The sequence below is a fragment of the Orycteropus afer genome, unplaced genomic scaffold (assembly GCF_000298275.1).
Source record: "Orycteropus afer afer isolate SDZICR_OR568_19922 unplaced genomic scaffold, OryAfe1.0 scaffold00080, whole genome shotgun sequence".
Taxonomy (NCBI): Eukaryota; Metazoa; Chordata; class Mammalia; order Tubulidentata; family Orycteropodidae; genus Orycteropus; species Orycteropus afer.
Genome location: NW_006921667.1, coordinates 4686660 through 4695796, shown reverse-complemented (window position 1 = coordinate 4695796; position 9137 = coordinate 4686660).

Below are 9137 nucleotides of genomic sequence, written 5' to 3'. Positions count from 1 at the left end.
TGTAAAATGGTACAACCACTGTGGAAAGCAGTATGGTGATTCCTTCAAAAGCTGGAATTAGAAATACCATTTGACCCAGCCATTCCATTATTAGGGTATATATCCTAAAGAAGTGAGAGCCATGACAAGAACAGACATATGCATACCAGTGTTCATCGCAGCACTATTTACAATAGCAAAAAGATGGAAACAACCTAGGGTCCACCAGCTGAGGAATGGATAACCAAACTATGGTATATACACACAGTGGAATACTATGCAATGCTAAAGAATAATGAAGAATCTGCAAAACACTGCATAACGTAGATGAACTTGGAGGACATTATGCTGAATGAAATAAGTCAATCACAGAAGGACAAATATTGTATTAGTCTGTTATGGTAAAAGTCAAGGGAAGGTTTTCTATGGAAGGAAATTTTCTTTGTTGGTTACCAGGGGTGGGAGGGGATGGGAGGGAACACTGTTAGATAGACAGAGATAAGTATTGATTTGGGTGAAGAGAAGGGCCATGTAGCAAATGTGAGTGATCAATATGGTGGCATTGAAGAAGAGAAAGACATAGAGAGGTACATGGGAGGTACAGACAACAAAGATGAACCCTTTTGCACATATAGTACTGCGTTGTCAGTGAAGGCAAACATGGGTATACAGGTGGATAGATGGGTGGACAGGGTGAACTATTAGGTATGTCTATGAAGTGGGGAGTGTACCCAAGAACATGTATAGGGTTGGCAGACAATGGTCCTATAAGTTTATGTGTATGATCTGAATTCCCAGGTGTATAGTAGAGCTGACAAGGGGCAAGGTTGTAGTCACTGCTTGGTCATAACCAGCTACCCAGAGGGACCGAGTAGTTGAACCTGTGGGCTCGGGACCATAGTCGCAGGGGACATCAAGCTCAACTGGCATAACACACTATACAAAACATTGTTCCACCTCCTACTTTGGCAAGAAGCGACTGGGATCTTTAAAGCTTGCTAGCTGCCATCTAGATGCAACAATGGGTCTCTCCTCAATCAGAGCAAAGAAGAATGAAGAAAACTAAAAATTCATGGAAACAATTTAGTCCTAACAACTGGTACACCATCCAATCTGCAGCCTATATGACTATGAGACCAGAAGAACTAGATGGTGCCCAGCTATTACTGTCATAATACAGTGGATCTATGTAGGAGATCCTGGATAGAGTGGGAGAACAATGTGGGACAAAACTCAAAATCATTTGGAGAAATAAAAAAGGGGGGGACAAGGTTTGCTAGTCTGATAGAGCCTGGTGGAACCCCTGAGACTATGGCCCCTAGCTGCCCTTCAGGTCTGGAATCGAACCCACACCTGTGCCTTCCAGCCAAACAATAGACAGGCTTATGAGTTGAACATTTACCTAAGGTAGATACACTGCTTAGAGAGAACAATCGGGAGGAAGTAGGAGGGGAGCTGTTGCATTGTGGTAAATTGTGGTCAATGTCAAGTGTATATGAACTGCTGTATGGAAAGTGAATTTGCTCTGTAAATTTTCACCCAAATCACAATAACAAAAAAAAAAAAGAAGAAGAAGAAGAGGTTCACACACAGAAAGAAACATTCTTTGATGGTTACCATAGATGAAAGGAGAAGGGAGGAAAAATCACTAACTAGAGAGTAGCCATGTATTAACTTGGGTGAAGTTAAAGGCAATATACAATAGGGAGAGGTCAGCACAAAATGATCAAGGGAAAGGAAGACACTGGGAGGAGCAGAAGTGTTAAAGGCAACAAAGGCAAATACTATTATTATACACACAATCCTGCAAAAACAGTAATGACAATATTCTATGAGTAGACAGATAGACATGCAAGTTGAACAGGTAAGAGAAGGCAAACGGGACTATATTCATGAATATATACAGGTCTGGCAAACGATACTTCTACATATATATTTATATATGCTCCAAATATATCCACATATATAGTACAGTATACAGGGGGCAAAGGTATGAAAACTTGTTAACCATAACCAAACCATGAGGAAATGCATCACTGGGCTGAGGGACTCAGGACCATAATCTCAGGGAACATTAAAGTCAACTGGTATAACCTAGTCCACAAAAACAATGTTTTACATCTTACTTTGGTGAGTACCACCTGGGGTCTTAAAAGCTTGGGAGTGGCCATCTAAGATGCAACTATTGGTCTTTCCCCATCCAGAGCAAACAAGAGTGAAGAAAATCAAAGATGAAAGGAAACAATTAGTCCAAAGGACTAATGGACCCTGTGAACCTCAGCGTCCATAACCCTGAGACCAGAATTAGAGATAGTACCCAGCTACTACTACTGGCCACTCAAACTGCATTCATGATAGAAAGTCTTGGATAGCATGGGAGAAAAACATAGAACAAAATTCAAAAATAAAAAAGACCAGACTTATTGGTCTGGTAGAGAATGGTGGAATCTGAGACTGTGGCCCTAAAATATCCCTCCAGCCTAGAACTGAACTCATCCCTGTAGGTCAACTTTCAGCCTGTAAGGTGAACAGTAACACCAGGGAAAAATGTACTCCTTAAAACAATCAACGATACAAGATCAAAAGGGTAGCATTTGCCCAGGGACAATGTTCAGAAGGCAAGAAAGGACAGAAAAGAAGACAAATGGAAACAGGAATCACAGGGAGGAAGTGGGAAGAGTGCTGTGGGGATTACACTCAGTGTCATGAAACAAAATGTAAATGAACTGCTGAATGTGAAACTAACTTGCTCTGTAAACTTTCACTCAAACCACCCAGCTTCATACATGCCTGTCCCTCTCCCTGGAAGCTCTTCTCCTTTCTCTTTGACTAGTTTAACTTGAACTCAGTCCTTCAGGTCTCAGCTAAGTATTTCCTCAAGAAAGCTTTCCTTGTTTCTCTTCACTTCTTCTCTCTGCCATATCAAAGCATCCTCTACCCAGTTCTCCACAGCATGTACCCACAACCATAATTAATATTTATTTTGTAATCATTTATTTACTATCTATCTCCCTTGCAAGATTTATAAGGAATGCTGCGGACTGGGGTTTTGGTCATCATTTTATCCTCAACACATAACACACTGCTGGTACATTAACAGGTGTTCAATAAATACCTATGTGAATGAATGAGTGGATCAACTATATAGATAAGCATTGGGTTTGGATGACATGAATTGGCTCTGCAATTATTAGCTATGTACCTCTGAACAAATTTCTCACCATCTCTGAGCTCGTTTATTTCTCTATAAAAGGTGGTAATAGTTCCTGCTTTTCTAAATTATTTGGAAGATTGAATAAGGCTATAAAATATGTAATTCAGGGCCTGACACATAGCAAACACTTGATAAACATTAAATATTATGAAAGAATAGGAGCTCTGGTAGCGTAGTGCCTAAGGCACTTAGCTGCTAACCAGAAGGTTGGCGGTTCAAACCCACCAGCCACTCCTCGGAAGGAAGGTTGGGCAATCTACTTCCATAGTGATACTGCCTCGGAAATGCAAGGAGGGGTCACTATGAGTTGGATCTGACTTGATGGCACATAACAACAACAACAACATTATTAAAGAATGGAGTAAAAGGAAATATATATGCTGGGTGGGGGGGACACATCCCATGACCTTTGGCTAGGGCATAGCTTCCTTTAGGCAAACACACTGTTGAAAATCTGAATGAAGTAAGTATTTCAAGTATACTATATTATGTAAGAAGTTCTGGTGGTACAGTGGTTAAATTATTCCGCTGCTAACCAAAAGGTCAGTGGTTCAAACCCACCAGATGCTCTGGGGCAGAAAAGATAAGGCAATCTGCTTCCATAAAGATTTATAGCCTTGGAACCTTATGGGGGAAGTTCTACTCTGTCCTGTAGAGTCACTAAGAGTTGAAATTGACAGAAAGGCAGTGGGTTTAGTTTTAGTTTATATGACCTAAAGGAACCCTGAAGCAGATCTGTTCATAAAAGATATTTAAAGTAATTTTTATAATAAACATACACTAATTTATCTTGGTGGCACATTCTTGTGTGCTGTATCAGGTTCTCTCACACCAAAGCACATAGGGAATCCATGACTTCACAGTAGCAGGATCCCAAGACCGGGCTTCAAAATCTATAGCACCTCAGTCCAGCTGTCTTGCCCTTGGCCCAGGATAAATGGACCCTTCACTCTAGTGTTCCTCAGCACTCCAGTGTCATTCCCCCTCTCCTGGTGTACTCTACTGGCCCCAATACACCCCTTTGTTTTGTTCCTCCCTTATATTTTCCAATGTTGGACACACTGTTTCACCTCTCTGAGCTTCAATTTCTTCATCTAACAAACTGGAACTGAAACAGTACTTCCCTCTTAGGCAATTAATTTTATCAAATCACAGTGTATGCCATAAATTAACACATGGTAACTATTGCTTTGGAGTTCCTGGGTGGTTGCAGTTAATGAGCTTGGCAGCTAAGCAAAAGGTTTGATGTCCAAGTCCATCCAGAGAAACCTCAGAAGCAAGCCCTGGAGATCTGACTGAAACCCTATGGAGTACATTTCTACTGATGCATATGGAGTCTCTGAGTCAGGATCAGCTCAACAGCAATTAGTGTGGTTGATAACTATTGTTTTAGTATTTCCACCAGATCCCAAACAATCCTACAACCCGGGGGTAGGGGAAGAGTACAACAAAGATCCTTTCCAATTACGTTTTTTTCAGAACCTGTATTTTCTATAATAAAAGAACCCCCTCCTCCATCTCCCTTATTAACCAATGTACTAGAATAAAATGTCTGATCTCAAAGGGGCTCCAAATGTTGTAAAGGAAAATAATAATAATAATAATAATATTTAACAACTGGTCCAGTGGAACAGAATTGAGAACCCACAAAATCCACTGACCTATGGTCAGCTGATTTTTGACAAAGGGCAAACTGGATAACCATTTGTAAAAAAATGAAACAAGATCCCTACATCACTTCATATAAAAAACTAACTCCAGATGGATCAAAGACTTAAATGTGAAACCTGAAATTATAAAGTTCCTCAAGGAAAAAATAGGGGCAAACTTAGCGACCCTAATTTGTGACACAAATAGACTATCAAGCATAACCCAAGATGCACAAACAGCAGAATATAAACTAAATAATTAGGACCTTCTAAAAAATGGAAAAGACTTCTCCAAAAGAGTCAAAAGAGAACCTACAGATGGGGAAAAAATACTTGGCAATGACATATCTGACAAGGGACTTATCTCTAAAATTTATAGAAAACTTCAACACCTCAACAACAAAAAGACAAACAATCCAATTTAAAAATGGGCAGAAGACATGAACAGATACTTCACCGAAGAAGATATTTAGGCAGCCAACAAACACATGAAGAAATGTCAGTGATCATTAGCCATTAGAGAGATGCAAATCAAAACAACCTTGAAATACCATCTCATGCCAGCATTAGTAACAAAGTTCAACAAGACAGAAAATAACAAATGCTGACAAGGATGTGGATAGATTGGAACTGTCATACATTGCTGGTGGGACTATAAAATGATACATCCACTGTCAAAATCAGTACAGCAATGCCTTAAAAAGTTGGGAACAGAAATACCATTTGATGCAGCAGTCCCATTACTAGGTACGTAACTTAAAAGAATGAGAGCCAGGACACCAACAGATATGTGCACAACCACATTCATCAAAGCACACTATTCACAATGGCAAAGAGATGTAAACAACCTAAGTGCCCATCAACCGAGGAATGGATAAACTGTGGTACATACATACAATGGAATACTATGCAACCTTAAAGAATAATGTACAATCTGCAAAACAACACATAACATGGATGAACTTGGAGGACATTATGCTGAGTGAAGTAAAGCAATCACAGAATGAGAGATATTTTATTAGTGCAGTAATGTAAAAACTTAAGGAAAGGCTTACACATAGAAGGAAACTTTGTTGGTTGTCAGGAATGGGACGCAAGGTGAGGGAAAATTCCTAGATAGGCTGGGGAAAAAAAATATAGAGAGAGAAAGAGAAAGAAAGAGAGGAGGGGGTAGGGGAGAGACCAAAGATTATTAGTGGTTTTCAGGGGTAAGTAGGAAGAAGGGAGAAAGGGGAAATTTTTATTTGCGGGGCACTGTTCATGGTAATGGTGGTGGAACATTTTTGAAAAAGTATAGCAATAATAGTGGCAAATCATGAAAAATGTCATCAGAAGTTGTTACGTTGGTAAATGTCTTATTATGTTTTCAGTACAATTAAAAAAAAAAAAAAAAGCTGTACCCTAGACCTGGTACCAAAGTGCCTAAGGCATTTGACTGCTAACCAGAAGACTGGCGGTTCAAACCCACAAGCCACTCCTCAGAAGGAAGGTTAGGCAATCTACTTCCCTAGTGATACTGCTCACTTGCCTGCTAATCAGATGGCTGGCATTTCAAACCCACCAGCCACTCCTCGGAAGGAAGGTTGGGCAATCCTACTTCTGTAGTGATACTGCCTCGGAAACCCAAGGAGGGGTCGCTATGAGTCGGGGCCGACTTGACGGCACATAACAACAACAACAACCGCTTCAGAAACCCAAGGAGGGGTCACTATGAGTTGAGCCAACTCAACAGCACATAACAACAACAACATGATGGGCCTTGAGACCAGAAGAACTAGATGTGCCCAACAGTTTTGACTGGAGATCCTGGATATAGTGGAAGGAAAAATGTGAAACAAAATTAAAAAACACAGTAATGACCAGAATTACTGGTTGGATGGAGTCTGGTGGGATCCCCAAGACTATGGCCCTGGGATACCCTTTGGGCCTGGGATAGGACTCACACCCAAGGATTGGCTCTCAACCCAACAATAAAAAGACTTACATGCAGAACAGCCAACCCAGGGCGATGCACCCACCTACTCTATGGAGATACATCCCTTGAAGCAATAGGCCATGGGCCACCAGTGGGGCAGCATTCACATGGAGGGAAACCTGGACAGACAGGAGTGCAGAGTCAAGAAGGGGGGGGGAGCTGGATTAGGGTTGGGAATGATAACAGAGCATGAAGTCAAAAGTACACAAACTAACCGTTCAATGTAAAAGAAATTCAGCTCTGTAAATCTGCACCCAAAGCACAATTGAAAAAGAAAAAAAAGCTTGTGAAATCAAGTACCTACTATGTGCCAGACACTGTCTAGTACCTTTTAAACGCAATCTCATTTATGCTTCACAACAACCTTCTACATAAGTGTTAAACCCAGAGTTACAGCTGAGGAAATAGGTGCTAAAAGTTTAAGAAGTATGCCCAAATCGCACCCAGAAAGTAGCTTGAGCAAGGATTTCAGGACTAAGATATCAAAAATAGCCATTTCCGTGGATGCTCAAAAAAGTTAGTACCTCTCTCTCCCCTTCTGAAAAATGGGATTTCTTTTGCTAGTCCTACCTGTTTGTCATCACGCTAAGGCGTCATCAGCCTATGGCGGTAGCCCGTGATCACGCCACTGACACACTTACTGGTCTTCCCACAAGCTCTCGCAGAAACGGGGAAATAAACTGGCCAAACAAAGAGCATTTGTGGCTCTGTGTCCTTTCACACATATTCGAAGCGTGGGCGGAACACCCATTTTCTGCCGCAGTTACTTCAATGACAGGTGTAGGCTCTCCAACAAGAAGACGGCTGACCTAGAACTTAAATGTTCCTACCTGGGCAGGGTCGTCCTTCTGAAAGCGAAGGGCCACCTCTAGGTCCCGGAAGCCTGCCTGGGGCCCGATCCTCCCTAGGAGTCTGCACCCTCCGCTTGGCCTCTACACCTGATTCTCTCCCTTCACCCAAGTCTGCACACTCCCCCACGGTACCGCTGTGAGTCAGATGTTGTTTATTTCTCCACCGATGTTCCTTCCTCTCCAGGCCTACCTGGCTACGGGAAAGACCATGATCAATTAACTTCATCCTTCCGCCTCGGAAGTGACGTCCGATGCCCCGCGTGGGTCGGGCCAATCCCAGAGATGTAAATTGCGCATGCGCGTCGGGCGGGTGTTTCCCCTTAGTACTCAAAGTCTAAACACGAGCTTTCTGCCTAAGTTTCTAAATTTTATCTTCCGGAGAGAAACTCAGAAGATTATACATTGGGTTCTGTGTCCTCTGGCGACAGAGCTAAATTGGAGAACTTTCGCTACAATTATCAAGACTCATTATAAAGTGAATGAGCTCTGATAGCCTAGTGCCTTACGCATTTGACGGCTAATTATAAGGCTGGCGGTTCAAACCCAGCAGCCACTCCTTGGAAGGACGGTTGGGCAATCTACTTCCGTAGTGATACCGCCTGGGAAGCCCAAGGAGGGGTCGCTGCGAGTCAGGTAGGACCTGGTGGCAGTGGGATTGGGTTTCTAGTTATTGTTATTATAAAGTGATCGTAATTAAAACAGTGTCATATCGACTCAAAGATAGACGAACAGAACAGTGGAATAGCAGAGCAAGACCAGAAACAAACCTATATGCGTGTGGTCACCCCACACACAGATAAACCATCTCTACCTTCCCTGCCCCTGAGCCATTAATGCCAGGAGCTAAGTTTTTGTCAATAAATTCAATTCTGTGTTGATTGTGGGAGGAAAATGGACCTTGGCTCTACCTCATGCAAGAGAAAATCTGTGCTACACCAATGCTAGACCTACATTAGACCTTAAATTTCGAAGGACTTGATTTGGGGAAGACTGTGGTGTACAGCAGGAGTCCTAACTCCATTTTGCTTCTTGCCATAAATTCAGAAGCCATATGAATTCTTTGTTACATACCCAATGCCTCCTCACCATTAGAACAATAATGTGGCTATGTTTAGACAAGTCCAGGGCAAGCCCAAAGGGGGCAGTTTGCCCTTAGAGTGTGGTTGGAAGTAGATTAACTAGTATGGAGAAAGATGCTCATACAAAGAACTAGGAAACTTGCCTGGGCATTTACCAAAAGTAGCCAATTAGATGCATGGTATTTAATTGTGCTAGGGGAAATAAGATCCAACATTCAAATGGGTTATTTTATTAAGAGACCTTTTTCTTAACTCTTAGAACAAGTACTGCCTAAGGAATTTGATTGCTAACCAGAAGCCTGGCTGTTTAAACCCACCAGCTGCTCCTCCTTGGAAGGAAGACTGGGTAATCTACTTCTGCAGAGATACTGCCTGGGAAACCCTACGAGT